Source organism: Myotis yumanensis, unplaced genomic scaffold, assembly GCF_028538775.1.
Source record: "Myotis yumanensis isolate MYYU_CA2020_CCGP unplaced genomic scaffold, mMyoYum1.0.hap1 SCAF_1, whole genome shotgun sequence".
NCBI classification, from domain to species: Eukaryota; Metazoa; Chordata; class Mammalia; order Chiroptera; family Vespertilionidae; genus Myotis; species Myotis yumanensis.
The window spans coordinates 219391620-219408855 of NW_027223752.1; the positions used below are offsets into that span (position 1 = coordinate 219391620).

At 37.6% G+C, this 17236-nt stretch overlaps 1 pseudogene; it reads left to right on the forward strand.

Annotated features, from left to right (window-relative positions):
- The first annotated feature begins 314 nt into the window (after positions 1 to 314).
- LOC139007401 (tubulin alpha-1B chain pseudogene) lies at positions 315 to 1599 on the forward strand (annotated as a pseudogene).
- The last annotated feature ends 15637 nt before the right edge of the window (positions 1600 to 17236 follow it).

Here is a 17236-nt window from a genome sequence, read left to right on the forward strand (position 1 = left end):
AATGCCAGACCCCTGCCTCCTTCTTCTTAGTCCAGAATGGCCTATAAGCCTCAACTGCCCAGTGCCTCCTTATATTCTCATGGCACCCCTGCATGTACATCCATAATAAATTTTGGATATTTTCTCCTGTTAATCTGTTTCATGCTAACTTGGTGATTAGCCCCACTAGAAGGATTTAGAAGATGGGAGGAGGTACTCTTACATCACCTGCCTAAGTGTTGCACTGTAAGAAGAAACAACCTCTCCTTTTCCTCCCTGCTATCTGCTCAGCTCCCACAAAGCAGCAACCATGCGTGAATGTATCCCCATCCTGCTGGGAGCTCTATTGCCTGAAACCTAGCATCCAGCCTCATGGCCAGATGCAAAGTGACAAGACCATGGGGGGAGGGGGGAGAGGAAGTTGACTCTTCCAACACCTTCTTCAGTGAGACAGGACCTGGCAAGCATGTGACCAAGGCAGTATCTGGAACCCACAGTCGTTGATAAGTTTGCCCTGGCACCTACCCCCAGCTATTCCACCATGAGCCGCTCATCACAGGCAAGGAAGATCCTTGCAATAACTATGCCCATGGGCACTACACCTTTGGCGAGGAGATCATGGACCTGGTCTTGGACTTAATTCAGAACCTGGCCAGCCAGGACACAGGTCTTCAGGGCTTTTTGTTTTTCCTCAGCTTTGGTAGCGAAACTGGTTCTGGGTTCGTCTCGCTGCTGATGGGATGTCTCTCTGTCGATTATGGCAAGAAGTCAAGCTGGAGTTCTCCATCTACCCAGCCCTGCAGCTTTCCACAGCTGTAGCTGAGCTCTACAACTCCATCCTCACCACTCATACCTGGAGCACTCTGATTATGCCTTCATGGTTGACAGTGAGGCCATGTGGGACATCTGTTGTAGAAATCTCAGTAATGAGCTCCTAAGTTATACTAACCTAAATAGGTCGATAAGTCCACATGTGTCCTCCATCACTGCTTCCCTCAGATTTCATGGAGCCCTGAATGTTGATCTGACCAAATTCCAAATCAGCCTGGTGCCCTATCCTTAAATCCACTTCTCTCTGGCCACATATGCCCCTGTCATCTCTGCAGAGAAAGCGTGCCAGGAACAACTCTCTGTACCAGAGATCAGCAACAAATGCTTAGGGTCAGCCAACCAAATGGTGAAATGTGACCCTTGCCATGGTGAATATATGACTTGCTGCATGTTAGACCATGATGATGTGGTTTCCAAAGATGGCATTGCTGCCATTGCCACCATTAAGACCAAGTGTACCATGCAGTTTGGGGACTGGTGCCCCACTGGCTTCAAAGTTGGCATTAATTACCAGCCTCCCACTGTGGTACCTGGTGGAGACCTGGCCAAAATACAGCAAGCTGTGTGCATGCTGGCCAACACCACAGCTATTGCCGAGGCCTGGGCTTACCTGGACCACAAGTTTGTCCTGATGAATGCCAAGCATGCCTTTGTTCACTGGGTGTGGGCATGGAGGAAGGAGAGCTTTCTGAGGCCCATGAGGACATGGCTGCCTTTGGGGAAGATTATGAGGGAGGTGGTGAGGATTCTGTTGAAAGAGAGAGTGAGGAAGAAGGAGAGGGATACTAAACCTAAAAGATCACTGAAGTACTGCTTTTACAAGAAAGCTTATTCTATTTTAAATACTGAAAAATTGTGGTCTGATCAGTTAGTTTGTATGTAGCAGTGCATACTCTCATGTACAATTATGGGCCTGCTTTAAAACATGTTCAGACAAAACCTGTCCATTTCTCTGTTGGGTTTAGATAATGTATTCCAGGTCTTAAATAGAAAAATAAGGGGGAGGAAAGTTACATTTTGACACCCCATGTTTACATATTAGTCTTCCTAACTAAACTTTGAGTTCAGGCATGACAATTACTATTGTCAACACAAGGATAAGACCTTTATGGCCCTTAATATATATCTATTGTCAGGCATTTCTCCTGTCAGCTGTACCAACTTCAACATATGATTAGCTATTATGGATTCTTCTTCTGTGACTATACATAACCACTGTTATTGCCTTCATATTCCCTTAATAGTCATTTAACATTTTTAGAAACTGTGCTTACATCACTTCTAATTATTAATCTTGGTAATTAGTATATCTAATATTTTTCCCCTAAAAGTCTGGCTATACAGTAGGCTTATCAAATGTATAGGTCTCCACAAAGAACTAGTTCTTAGTTTTAGTTTACTGCTAACGGTTTTTTTCTTTATTACTGAAGTTTAATTAAAATGTATATTATTGATTTAACCATAGATTCACATGTAGTTCTTACAAAAAATATAGAGGTCCCATGTACAGTTTTTTCACCTCCCCTCGATCCCCCAAGTGATAGCAGTCAATTTGGCATCTGCCTGTGGAGGACCAAGAACATTTCTCCATTAGGCACGTATTGTGGTAGGGTCACCCACTACTTTGTTCCCCAGCAGCCCCGGGTCTGGCAGTAGGAGGAGTGTATCAGGCTTATGAAGACAAAAGGCTTCCAGAACCAGGCTATTTGTTGTTGGATTTCCCCTCTTCCTCTGGGTGATGAAGAACACTTACCAGGTTGGGTACTTATTATCATGGGATAACTCTTTTGGGGCCCCACAGCTATAGTATTGTTTGTGGGCAGGGAAGGAATGAGTCCACTTGGGTGGCCTTCTGTTTATAGTTTGGGAGTTGGGAAACAATGGATCGGGATCCTTTGCTAGTTGATACAGAGACTTAACACTCCCTAGCCTTGTGTGTTCTTTTGGTCATATGGGGTCTAGTGGGCAGTATTGCTGAAGCTGTGTCTATTGGATTGGGTTCCCTAGAGACAGACTCTGAAATAAAGATTTCCACACAGATGTTTTGCTGAGGAGGGCACAAGAGAGATACTTGTATGAAAGAAAAGAAACATTGGACAGAGGTTATCCATTAATATGCAGCTGAGGCCTCAGCCAAACACAACAGGAAGTTCTGGAGCTGTGATATTCCTTCAAAGTTCGTGGGCCTGATTCTGTACCTTTGCCATTCAGATATTGACCACATGTTCCCTGTTGGGGTAAAGAGGGATGGCTTGCAATCTTGGGGTAGGCTCTGTGAGGATGAGGGCAAGACCTAGTGCAGCTAATATTTCCTTTGTCTAGGCAGTGGTCAGCAAACTCATTAGTCAACAGAGCCAAATATCAACAGTACAACGATTGAAATTTCTTTTGAGAGCCAAATTTTTTAAACTTAAACTATATAGGTAGGTACATTGTTATTAACTTAATTAGGATACTCCTAAGGCTTAGGAAGAGCCACACTCAAGGGTCCAAAGAGCCGCATGTGGCTCGCGAGCAGCAGTTTGCCGACCACAGGTCTAGGAGATAGATGTGTCAGTCCTGCTGAGGCTATTTTCAAGCTTTACTGGAATATAATTGACACATAGAATTGTAAAGTTAAACTTAATTTTGTAGCTTTTTATGTCCTTGAACCTGAAGTGAGTCTCCTAGAGGCAGCATATGTTAGGACTTGCTTTTTGTTTCAGTCACATGTGTGGCTCAGTTATTATATACTATGACTATAGTTATTTATAAAAGATCATTCTTGCTTACTAGTATTTCAAAGAATGAGTAGTAGAGTTTTCTAAGGGAGAAGGCATTCTCAGACTGGGAGAGATGCAAATTTTGTGAAATAATCAATAAGCCTCTGGGGCTCATGTTAAGTTTGAGATGCAAGCTGCACATCTAAGAGAAGAAATCAAGTTGGCATTTGATTATGTATATCTGGAATTTTGTAGAAAATTCAACCAGTGTTGACGATTCCAAATAGAATTAAAGAACACAGTTGTTTTTTTAAAATCCAAGAGCCTTCTTGTATACTTGCCAGAGAACATGCAGATACAGTAATGAGAGGCAACCCACTGTGCATCCAAGTCCGGAGACAGGGAGTTGCTAACAGAAAAGAAAGAAAAGGAGCTGTTAGTGAAGTAGAAAAACAAAACAACAATAAAAACAAACATGAAGTATGGGATAAAAAAAGGAAGTTAGCTATTACTTTTAGAAAGTTAGCTATTACTTTTCTCATATGTATATGCTTAAAAATTTTGTAAAGATAACTGATCATTGGTTTTAGAACGCTAGAAATAAAGGATGCCATTAAAAAGAAAAAACCTGAATGGAATTGTAGGGAGAATTAGTAGAAAATTGTCATTGAGACAAGAGAAGAAATTATTTAGAAACAATGAGACACAGAAAAGAATCAGCCCAAACCCAGGGCCCTGAAATATAGACGTGCAAGGGAAAAGAAAATACAGTATTCACATAAAATGGCTTCAAGGAAATCAGTCATTAGAAGACTGCTAGCAGTGAAGTTACAATAAGAAGAAAAGATAGCAGGACCATATAAAAATTGAATATACGGAAAAATTTGTTGATAAATAAGGGATTTTTAAAGAGGAAAGTGTGAGAATTTGTATCAGATAATTGGCTATACAGGATAGTGTGCTAAGGAGGGTCTGGGTTCTGTCTATTGTAACTAAGGTACAGACATATGAATCATTATCGTGTTCCATGGAAATATATGCAATGTATAAGGAATGCATTCTAGGGAATTAACAAATAGAGATTTAAGTTATAGATAATGATTGCAGAATTTTATTTGAAATTATACTTAACTTTTTTATGATGCTTTCCACAAGGTTTTACTGGCTGAGTTTTATTCTTGTCTTATATGTTCCTGTATTGCCGTATACATATTGCCATGTTTTCATTATTCTGTTTTCAATTTTCTGTTCATGTGTCTTTCCAGCCCATTACATCTTTGAGAAAAAGAGATTGTGTGTTATATATCTTTGGATTCTGAGTACATAGAATGGTCTTATGAAGTGCATAGAAGGCACTAGAAATTTATTAGTTGATGGCATGAACTTCAAACACTTAGCAGAAAAATATATTCACAGACATCATAATGAGATTTCTTTGAGTTTTAATTCCCAAGAATATGGGACTTTTTTTTTTCTTGGAGGTTGAGTTGGAAGTATGGTTTTATCCACTCTCATAAAAAGAAAAAAATCACCTTAGAGTTTCTCTAGTCTTTATCTCTTTATAACTGGAAAAGAATCAACAACCTATTTGTATATAGGGAAACAAAACAATCTAAATGTTCCAGTCAAAGAAAATTTAATATGGGGAATTGGCTACATGGGTGTTTGAAGACCAAAGGAACACAATGTCTGAGAAAGTAAAGAGATTAGAACCAAGAGGAAGCCCTACCAGTCCTAAAACTAGAGAGACACATGAAAGAGTGATGTTCTGAGAGCTCTGAAGCTGGTTATCTATAGCAAGGCTACAGCTCATCAGGAACTGAGGCACAGAGGCAAGGGCTACTTTGTAGGAAAGCGAGTAATGGGAAGAAGCAGCTGGTGCCAGTGAGTCCACTGGAAGCAGACAGTGAGCGTAGTAACAGTCTTCTTTTATGAACTTAACCCATAATCTTCTTATGATTCCTCCCATTGGCCAGAAGGCAAAGGCACTTGGACAATTTTATTCCTCCAGTACTAAGCAAAGCAAGAATAGAAAGTGTTAGGGATGCATCTAAGAGGAAATAGATCATTGACTGGCCCACATTCTTAGATGATGAGTATTCATAGATAAATCCCTCAAATGTATCGTACCAAATAATAAAATATGATGACAAAACATTTATAATTTTATTACAACTACAGAACAACTTGCTGAAACTGCAAATGCTTAGACTGATTTGGAAATGTTGTCCATTAATTCATAAATTTGTATCAGTACAGAAAAATCTATGACAAAATCTTTATTCCCTCATTTGTTTCACACATTAGAAGAAAAATCCATTCTTCTTATCTGATTTAGAAAGAATCGTGTTAAGATGGTAGAGCTCACTAAATTTTGAAAGCATAGGAAGAAATTGATTGAGCAATATTTCTAGCCTCAGATCAGTGTTGTATGCCATTTTTAGTTTGAAATTACCCATTTGATTCTGCTACAGGAAAATGATGTTAGACAATTTAAGTAATAGCAATCAGAATTAATGAATATGTTTTCATTAAATTCAAATGCACCAAAAGCATTATCATTGAAATCATGTTTCCCCATCCAGAAGGAACACTTTATTTTCAAAGTTTTCCCTCATAATTTTCACATATAATGACATAAAATAAGTTAAAATAACTTAGTGTATTCAAGCAATAATTTCCTAATTGAGGACTGGGTTTCAGTTCATTTTTTTTTATAAGAGGATACATCTGTTTGAAAACAGAGGAGGAAATGTCTTCAACTGAACCTCATCACAGACATTTACTTCTGATTAATATCTTGATATTAGTGGATATTTTCCTCCTGAACTCAGCAGATCTTTTGGCAAATCCAATGCTATTTTTCTGTTATTAAACAAATAATAAATCAGACCACAGAGGAAAGCAGCAGAAACCTTATCAACTCCTAGATTACAACATACCTTAACTTTTTGCAACTTCTTGGGCTTACCCAACCAGAGTTTCCAGACAAAGACAAAGTGGGCCTGGGGGAAGCTATTGATAGATAGTCCAGACAGTAGAGATGCCCTGCACAAGAGCTTAGAGTTAAGAGAAGGTATGTCACATAAGGACTGGTCAAAAATTCTATATTGGGGAAAATATTGAGTATTAATGGAAATGTGGCAAAATATAGGCCCAGAGTGTTGATAATAAGCACTGGGGTTCAGCACCTTTTCCCTAGAGTGATGGGATTTCATCTTATAACATTCTTGCCTTAGAGCTGAGAAAATGTTAATAGGGGCATTGCATTAGATGGCAGGCAGATAGAGGAAGTCAAATGTGTTCCCAGTTATCCTTGAAAATAATAGTAGTTCCCAAGTTACTTAGAGGTCAGTGGGGTTTGAGAGAATAGGGGTGATTTAACAGCCATAAAGCAGAAAGCCATGACAAGTCATTGATTAGATGAGACATTTGAATTAGAAGGAAGACTTAAATATGACTCATTAATTTCTGACTTCCTGACTTCTGATTTTTGAGTTAATTTTGTACTTCAGTACATTCAATAAAAGTGATGGCATCTGTAAGTCTACAGTTTAGGGGAGCAATACTTAATCTGTATAATCACCACCCTATGTACTATATTCTACAATAAGTAAGATGTTGAATAATAAATCAGAAATGATTTTAAACGCCATCTAGTTCAATATCCCAAGTGTAATAATTAATTTTACATGTCAGTTTGGCTAGACAATGATGCCCAGTAGTTTAGTCAAACATAATCTAGAAGATGCTGTGAAATATTTTTTTTTTTTATCTGTGATTAACATTGAAGTCAGTAGACTTGAGTAATGCACATAATCGTTCACAATGTGGATGGGTTTCATCCAATCAGATAAAGCCCTTAGACTGATGTTTCCTGAAGAAGATATTCTGCCTCCAGACTGCAAAATCCAGTTTTTATCTGGGTTCCTATCCTTCTGACTCAACCTGAATCTCCAGCCTGCCACCCACACAATTATGAGGCCATAATAAACAATAAAAAGCAATTATTTGACCAAAAAGACTGCAATCCAAGAGATGCAGATTCAGGTGACAACCACAATTGTGCTCTGAAGAGGACAAAGAGAGGCAGAGTTTATAAAAGCATTAACCACAAAATGTAATTCGTTCATGCAAATGAAGAATTGCTGACTAGGCTGACAGGGATTGGTTAGTTCCAATATGCAAACAGGGGGGGGGATGAGAACCAGAAGGAATGAAGTCAAGTCCATATGTGTCCATGTATCCGTTGTTTCAGGATGTTTATGGCTCCAGTATGTTTTGAGCTGAGTTTGGCAACTTAATAGCACCTGTGAGAATTGAATCTCAAGGTGAGTACTGGGTGCTCAGGCCCCACTCCCTTCTGACTCTTTTTTTAGGTGACTGTCTTAGTAATGCTTACTCTACTTTACTTTTATCTATCTATCTATCTATCTATCTATCTATCTATCTATCATCTACCTATCATCATCATCAATCTTTCTTTCCTTCCTTTTTCCCTCCCTCCCTCCTTTTCTTCCTTCCTCCCTCTCTCCCTCCCTCCCTCCCTCCCTCCCTCCTTTCTTTCCTTCCTTCCTTCCTTCCTCCCTCCCTCCCTCCCTCCCTCCCTCCCTTCCTTCCTCCCTCCCTCCCTCCCTTCTTTCCTTCCTTCCTTCCTTCCTTCCTTCCTTCCTTCCTTCCTTCCTTCCTCCCTCCCTCCCTCCCTCCCTCCTTCTCTCCCTTCTTTCCTTCCTTCCTTCCTTCCTTCCTTCCTTCCTTCCTTCCTTCCTCCCTCCCTCCCTCCGTCCCTCCCTCCCTCCCTTCTTTCCTTCCTTCCTTCCTTCCTTCCTTCCTTCCTTCTTCCTTCCTTTCTTCCTTCCTTTTCTTTCCTTCCTTCTTACTTATCATCTTCTATCATCTATCATCTATCTATCTATCTATCTATCTATCTATCTATCTATCTATCTATCTATATCCTATTGGTTCTGTTTCTCTGGAGAACCCTGGCTAATACAACAACCAATGTGAAAATCTTTGTTACAACATCCCAGTCAGAAAGCCTACCTATTTCTGCTTGAAGTATTACTATGAAGAAGATTTTGTTTCATCAGAAATATTTTTCTTTCTGGGGTAGATTTGGTTGTTTGCAATTTCTTTTTGTTTTGTTTATTTATCTTCTCTTATTTTTTTTGGGGGGGGGGGGAGTAGTTAGTGGGAGTGAAAATTCCATTTTCTCTAACTTCCTGTCACTAATTAGTTGTAAGTGGTGAGATGGAAAGAAAGATCTTGTATCGTAATGTTACTTTTCACTATGTAAAGTGAGGAAATTAATGGCTGCTCTTAGTACCATACAATATTGATGAGAGAGTCAATGGTAAAATATATGTTTAAATTATTTAGCATTTTTGGTACGAGGTTTAGTTATCATTGCCACTTTTTCTTCCAAGTCATTACCCTCCTTAATAGGAGGATTATTGAGCAGCTACACTGAACATGACATTGCTTGGTGTTGTACTTTATCGTGATGGATATAGATTTCATTATATAAATTAAGATATGCAAGAATTTTTATTTCTCTTTTTCTATAAGTAAACGTAAACTTCATCCCAAGTGCCAGTGTTTTTAATTGACAGAAACTTAATCTTCCCTTGCACTACCTCTTAGTTTCTGAAAGCTTATATAATACCATAAAAATGGAAAATGAAAGATATGGGTAATGAAATATGGTGAAGTTTTATCCAGTTAGAAATGTCTGCCCTTCCTTATGTTTTTCACTCATCAGACCCTGCTGTTCTGTGTCAGCTCTCAATTGTTTTCCTTAAGGTTGCTTCAATTGAAGTGCTTTTCATAACAATGATAAAGTTCCTCTCAGATGCCCTGAAATTCATCTTGCTACTCTACTACTACCATGAGTAACAGAAAAGTTGGTGAGGTGTCTAAGACTTACCTGCCTATAAGTATTAATAGAGTTCTTCACTCTGAAAGCTACAATAATTTTTTAAGAATGTCTAGGACAGAAAAACATCTGTTCCTGTTTCTTCTCTTGGATGCCTCAAACCTCTAAGAGGGTATTCTCATTTCCTGCCCTGACTCTGCCCTGCTTCTTACCACTAATTGGCTCCACCATTGTGGGAAAAGCTGGATGTGTGAGGGACCTACAATAGGGTCCCATAGTTTCTTCCCTTCCCTTCATATTATTTACTCCTATGGGTTAATGTAGTTGACATAGACATAGTGGTAAAAATGGAGATAGAAAACATAAATATGGATATGATACAGGTGACCTTGCCCCTTCATGATATCTTCTGCTCTTTACCCAATATAATTACATAGCAAATTTTTATGATCCCTCTTTTGCTCAGTCCCTCACTAGAAGTTTTCTGCCCCATTTATACTGCATACTTTTCTAAACCAAACCAGAATTAAATCCTAAACTCTTTCTATTCTATTTTTGTTCTTGCACTGGCTAGAAGGGAATCACACAGCCAACATGTTCATGGTTTTTTAGAGCTTCCTGGCTCTCTAGCTATACTCTGCTAATTCAGGTATTCTCACACTGTCAAGAATCACTGTTTTATACTTTTTCTTTTACATTCATCTTCAGATGATGCCCTCGCTTTGGGAAAATTGGAAGAAATTCCATAGACACTTATCATCATGTCTACACACCTACCTTCAAAAAATGCCAGCAAACTCTTTGTGCTTAGTGATCCATAATTCTCCCTCAAACCGGCCCTTTTATTTGGGCATTAGATCTCATACCTTGGAACCATACTATAATTTACCATACTCATATTATCTCCAACAATTTAATGTCAGAGTAACAATTTCTGGTGTTGTAATCAAATTTCATGGCTTTAAATACCATATCTATATATTGATAACTCCCATTTTTTTCCTAGAACACTTCTATATTCTGATATTCCACCATTGTTGACATTTACATGTGGATATCTAATATGTATTTTAATCTCAACATGGCCAAGATAGAATTGCTGCTCTTTCTCCTTAAACCTTCTCCACCAATGACCTTTCTTCAATTGGTTGACAACTCTATTTTTCCACTTGTTTAGAGCAAAAATTTTGAAGTCACTCTTGATTTTTCTCTTTCTTTTATTTCCTGTGTCAAATATATTACAAATCTTATTTGCTCAGCATTCAAAATGCATCCAAAATACTGTCACTTCTCATTACTATATAACTATCACTCTGACCACCATTATTTCCTTCTTGGATTGTACAAATAGCCTCTAGTAGATTCCTCTACATCTATTCTTGGACTCTTACCGTTTGTTCTTTATTCTTCAGCCAAAGTAAGTGAATCACGTCACTCTTCTGTCTAGCACCTCATAATGGCTCTACATTCCATGAATGCAATGCCAAATTCATTAAAATGGTCTACAAGTTCCTTCTAAAATTCCTCCATTATCTTTAAAGGGTTAATTCCCCATTATCTCCAAATTAATCTACTTCTCATTCATGACTTACTCAACCCTACCTACACCAGCTTCCTTTCTGTAACTAAACTATGCTAGAAATATTCCCATTTCAGTATAGTTTGTTTGGATAGTTCCTCTGAATGGATCACTCAATCCCCAGGTGTTCACTTGGCTAATTCCATTACTTCCTTGAAATTTTGGTTCAAATGTTATCTTTCCAATTAGGGTCTACTCTTGCCTACCCTACTTAATACTATATTTTTAATCTCCTTTATCCTGCTTCTTTTTCAATTTTTAAAATATAATTTACTTTACTATATTTACTGCTAATTGTATTAAAAGCTCAGTAGGGCAAATGCCAATACTGCTTTATAATTGATATATCTTAGTTAACAAAAACATCTGGAGCATAGTAGGCAATAAGTAAATATCTATTAAATTAAAGAATGCAAGGGAGAATTCTATCACTTTTGGCACAATTGTCCTAATGGCATATCTGTTTGAAGTGTAAAATTTTTTTCCCCATGTACCATCACATTCTGAGGTCGGAGGGATCATTAGGTCTATCTGATTGAATGACATAGAGTCTAGGATATAAAGCAAAATACCTTAAAATTATCAACTAATACATCAAATGTTATTTAGCATTGGTTGGTTGTTTTTTAATGTAGTCTTTAAAACTATCTGTTGTTTAAATTACTGTTTTTTTTTTATGTGGAAGGAATAAGAACTTCAGAAAAATTAAGGAACATGCTCAAGGTCATACACTCAGAAAGTGGCACAACTACTGTTGGAGCAGTATTGTCAACTTTATTCCCTCCATTTCCCATGGAGAAACATTATTATGTTCTAGTTTTCATATCTAGTCTCTAGTCTAAATGCCATGTTTTTTCATATACTTTTTACTTTCTCATCACTCTAATCACATTCTTTAGTCTATAAATTCAGCCAATGATTACAGCCTGTCCCCCAAAATCAAAGTGGGTGTATATATCAAATATCAGTTTCAGTTTGGATATATCAATATGGTAATATGTGTCACAGGTTTATTTCCTTCGAAGCAACACGTGTTCATTCCAGTAACATAATAACAGTGATATTGGTGTTTGCAATGATGTGACTAGCATACACAACTATATATATCATGACCAGGAGAAAATATTACTACATGTCTTTGTTCCCAGATTGCTTGCATTATTTTATTTTTCAGCTGAATTTAATGGGGTGACATTAGTTCACAAAACCATACAGGTTTCAAGTGTACAACTCAATAAAACATCATCTGCATATTGCATCATGCACCCATTGCCTCAAGCAAAGTCTCTTTCCATCCCCATTCCCTCCCTTTGCCCACCTCCACCTACTCCCCACCCTCCTTTTCCTTCTGTGTCTATGTTATCTATATATATTTTTCCTTTTTGCTTCTCTTCTGTTCTTACTGTTTCTCTTCCTTTTACATCTACTAAATATGAGGTATACTAGTATTACTAGGCGGTAGGCCATACAAATATGAAGACGGGAATTGATCAGGACACACAGAGTACAAATTGGAGAGACATCAGACTGTGATACATTCCTCTCTAAATGCTGTGCTGAAAATATATACAAATAATGGAAAATTAAGTTTCATTAGCATTTCATTATTTTTTTTCTACATATATGTTTGTGTGTGTGCTTACCTCAATTACTTTGAACTGAGTTTGTCTTTTTTCGATAAACTCTACTTCTGTTTTTAAGTAAAATTATACAACAAAGATCAGGAATTACTTGTCATACATCCTCTGAGATGTCAAACTTTTTATTTAAATAATATTAAAGATATTGTTGTAGTAATGTAGCTTCAACCTTTGACAAAAATATTCTACAGAGGCTGAGCACATTGTAAAGCTTTTTGCAGGCTTAAGCCAGAACTATTTTAAGGACAATTTAACATTAAGCTAGGAGATGCTTTAAATAGTAGTAGCATGCCTTTTGAATTTAATGGCTGTACAACTTCAATCACCAATACTTTTGTCAAATTCTTTTTCAAACAGAAAACTAGAAAAAAAAGGAGGATTAAACACTCTCAAGATAAAGCCTACATGAAACTTTTGTTCCAGATATGATTGCACTTGTTTGGTTGAGTCAAATTCAATATTATTGTGAATGTCATGAGGAATTTGGCATCAGTGCTTGCAAATACTTTGTTGGAAAATGTGTATTTAAACAGCTGAGTCAACATAGAGGCATCTGTGCATCTTTCTACTAACAAGGGACCCAAAGTATGTCCTTCAAACATTGGTGTTAGCAAAGACCAGTGAGGCAAATCATGGGAACAGTGAAATGTATCAATTCATCACTCTGAAGGCAATGCTTTCTATTGATCATTGAAGAAATAAGAGTACAGTCAAAGAATTACATATGAATAGTCATGTAGAATAGAAAATTTTCATGTGGTGATCATAAAGTATCTTCTGAACTCCTTTCTTAGGCTTGTAAATTTCTCCTACTGCGATACACATCTACCAGTGTAGAAGTCAAAACTTGCTTTTCTAGTCACAGAGCAGAGATACACAGGTCTGTAATTCAAAAGTGAGAAAGCAGAGGTGCAACAGAATTCATCTTTTCTTACAGAAGCCTTGGAGATGTGCAGCTTTAGGAGGACAACAGAATCAGGAATTTTGCTATCCAGTGCCTTGATTTATCATAAAAGCTATGATGTATTTGATGAACTACCCAATGCAGAATGGTAGCAGCAGTAGTTTCTTTCCTAAAGCAATCCCCATATTGTTCTATGTGCTTTTCTGGTTGGATTGAAAGGCTATGATATATGACGTACCATATTTTTCCGTATATAAGACACCCGCACCCATTTTTCCAACCCCAAATTAAGAAATCAATATTTTAAACACAAACCAGAACACATTTTTATTTAGTAATTACCACAGCTAATATTTACATACCAGTACTATGATATTATGCAGCATATCACTTTATTCAGCCTCTGTTGCATCGCTGCTCTCTTCTTCATCACTATTAGTTCCAGACATATCAATTTCTTCAACTTCTATTATATCACTGCTGTCTTCTGAGTCACTGTCTGTATATGTGAGATCATCCTCATAAACTGGTGGAATTTTCTGAGCTAACTTTGTTTGTGTTCTCATGGCCAACCCTTCTCTCTTCATGAAATTAAAGCACCATTTTGCCTTTTCTGTAAAATCAACAATGTTCATTTCACTCGTAAACTTTCTTGCCTGACATTGGATAAGCTTGGTTGACACACATAAGCCACTCTGGCGCTGCTCCATAATCTAAGTCTTAAACCTCTGCTCCAAATTTGCCCATTTTGCTGGTTTTCCTCTTAAGATCTTTTTTGGCATCTTAAGGGGTTGTTCTTCCTGTTTTCTCCACTGTCTGATCATACACTCAGTGGGAGGAGGTCCAAATTGTCTCTCTGCAGCTCTATCTCCATGCTCTTTTGCATAGCTGATTACGTTCAGTTTAAATTTTGCAGAGTAAAACAATCACTTACTGGTATTTACCTTTTTATTTTTTGATATCTTTATGGGCTCAGAACACTCCGGTCCCTGTTGCATCTGCGCACTGTCCATCTCCACCTCCACCTCTAATTACGTCATCAACTGATATCAGTAACAATAAGGCTCATTATTGGAGGAAGCCTGTTTGACAAGGTATGGGCAACTATATACCCTCATGGCCCCTTCCTTGGCTGACTTCCGTGTATAAGATGCCCCTTGATTTTCAATCTAACGATTTTAGAAAAAAATAGTGTCTTATGCATGGAAAAATACAGTAACTCTCTGATTCAGTTCTGATGTTAATAATCAAGATCTCTGTCTGATGGATGTACCTTCATATTATAACTCAAAATTTCCATGATTCTTTTGACAGTTTTCTCAATTGCCTTTCCCTCTGTTTCTATCACAACTTCTAGAAAAACATATATACATGCACACACACACACACACACACACAACTTTCATTAAGAATTTTGCTTTTTCTAGGCCTTTATTGCAGACCTTTGAAAGCTGCTGGAAAAAAAGTCACAAAGCTAAGCTTTGTGATATGATAAATTCATATTAACTACTCTCAATTAGGCTTTTCTCATCAACATTTAAGCATTCTCAACATTTTAAAGTGTTAAAAATAATATAATCCCATTGTATCTTATATACATTAGCTACACATATTTCATCTCTTCCTTTTATATTATCTCAATCAGCTTTTGTCAGTCTTAACAACTTCAAGGCCTTTTTGCTGAAGAGGCCACACAATATAGTGAAGATAAAGCCAAGCAGAGGGTATCATGAGTTGGATGACCAGAGGATCCATAGTGGGACCATTTCAAGAATCAGTATCTGTCTTGCCTGTGAAGTGGGCTCAGTAAGCCTGTGTCTATAGACCCTCTAGTTGAAATGAAATTAGGATATTATATTATTTTGGTGAAGAGAGGAAATAGAATTCTATGAAGGACTGGAAACAAATATTTTTGTTTTAAAATGTGAATTTTAATTGTAAAAATTGTTGTGTTTTGTTGGGGTCCAATTCCAGCGGGTCCAGGGATCCCCAAAGGTGTGGACAGAGTCGGCGAAGAAGGAATGACATGGAGGCTATGTCAGTTGATCAGCATAGCAAGGTTCTCCCACCAGCGGTTCTGTAGCCAAGTTCTGGTCAGGATCTCCAGCGAAGTTCTGGTTAGGATCTCCAGCCAGGTGCTGTGTCCATGTTCTCTCGCTAGGTTCTCCAGCCAGGTTCTCCAGGTTCTCCAGCCAGGTTCAGTCACCAGGTTCTTTAGCCAGGTTCTATCCAGGTTCTTTTGCCATGTTCTGTCTAGGTTCTCCAGTGAAGTTCTGTAGCCAGGTTCTGTCCAGGATCTTTTGCCATGTTCTCTGGCTAGGTTCTGGTTAGGATCTGACGATTATTGTCTTGTTACATCCGTATTTATACCAGCCGATTTTAATCCTGTCAATTTCTATTACAAAGGTTGGGGCGTTTCTTATCTCCATTCCAGGGAGTAAAGATTATGTAGCTTAACTACCCGCCTGGCACTTAATTAAGGGGTTGTATCCCCTCCCTAACCTCAGGGAAAAATCCCCACCTGGGGAAACAACCTTTCTCGGAGAGGTGACCTTGGTTAAAACACATAGCGCCAAGAAGGAGAGCAAACATATTAAGAACAGTATGCCATATATGCCAGGTCCCTTGAAACAGCAAGGATGGACCGGCTCCCGGCAGTGTTTTTTGTTTGGTAAATAAATAGATATCAACCTGTTTGCACACAAGTTGGTTCAGATATATACAAATATGATTATACACAGGAGTTATTTGTACCACAGAACAAAATCCATTTAAGTATTTCTTAACAACTCTCTTACAAAAGAGTCTTATTCCTTGACTTCCTGAAACATAAGCTCTGAAGTTTTCCAATGTATCTCTGTCTTTTTCATGTTCATGTGAACTCTAATCCTTAATAGTCAGCTACCAAATACATGTTCAGTAGTTTCAATGCATCTTAAACTTAATACATCACATTTGGATTCTCTATCACTTTAAAACCGATTACTTCCCCTCTCTCCCCTGTCCATCCATCCATCCCATAATTTCCTCTCCTTTGGAAATACTGGAAACCTTAGTCCATGACTCTGTTTTCTCCCCCACTTCCCACAGTCCATCAATCACTGGTCTTACAAACCCTACTACCACTTTCATGTCATTTACTTTTTCTTTCTCTTTATACCCTATGCTAATTAATTCAAGACACCACCACTTTTCACCTATAATATTGGAAAGACTTGACAACTGGAAACAATGTTTATATTCTTATCCTCTTTTGATCTATTCTCGATAGTGCAGCCTTAAACATATTCACCAATAAAATGTAATAATGCTAAAAGATTGACGAATAAATGTCTTGCCCTATGAATTCCTTCTAAAACTGACATTGGAACTAATGATGTAGCTAACTACTACATCATTCTCATCTCCAGGTCATGAATTAAATACACTTTTTTAGAGAAATGATTTATAATGCGTTACAAATACTAGTTGTCTTTTCTAGGCCTTCCCATAGCAACTGGCATGAATACATTAATTTTTATTATTACTAATCTGAATTATTACTGAAAGTTACATAGTTACCTAACTATATTGAAAGCTCAATGAAAGGAGATTTTTAAATTTCTCACAATTTTTTTACAGCCTACAACATAAAACTAAATAATTGGTAGTAGAAATATATTTGTAATATAAATAGTATGTATTATATACAGAGGCTTTTATAGGCTTATTCCTTTGGAATTTGCA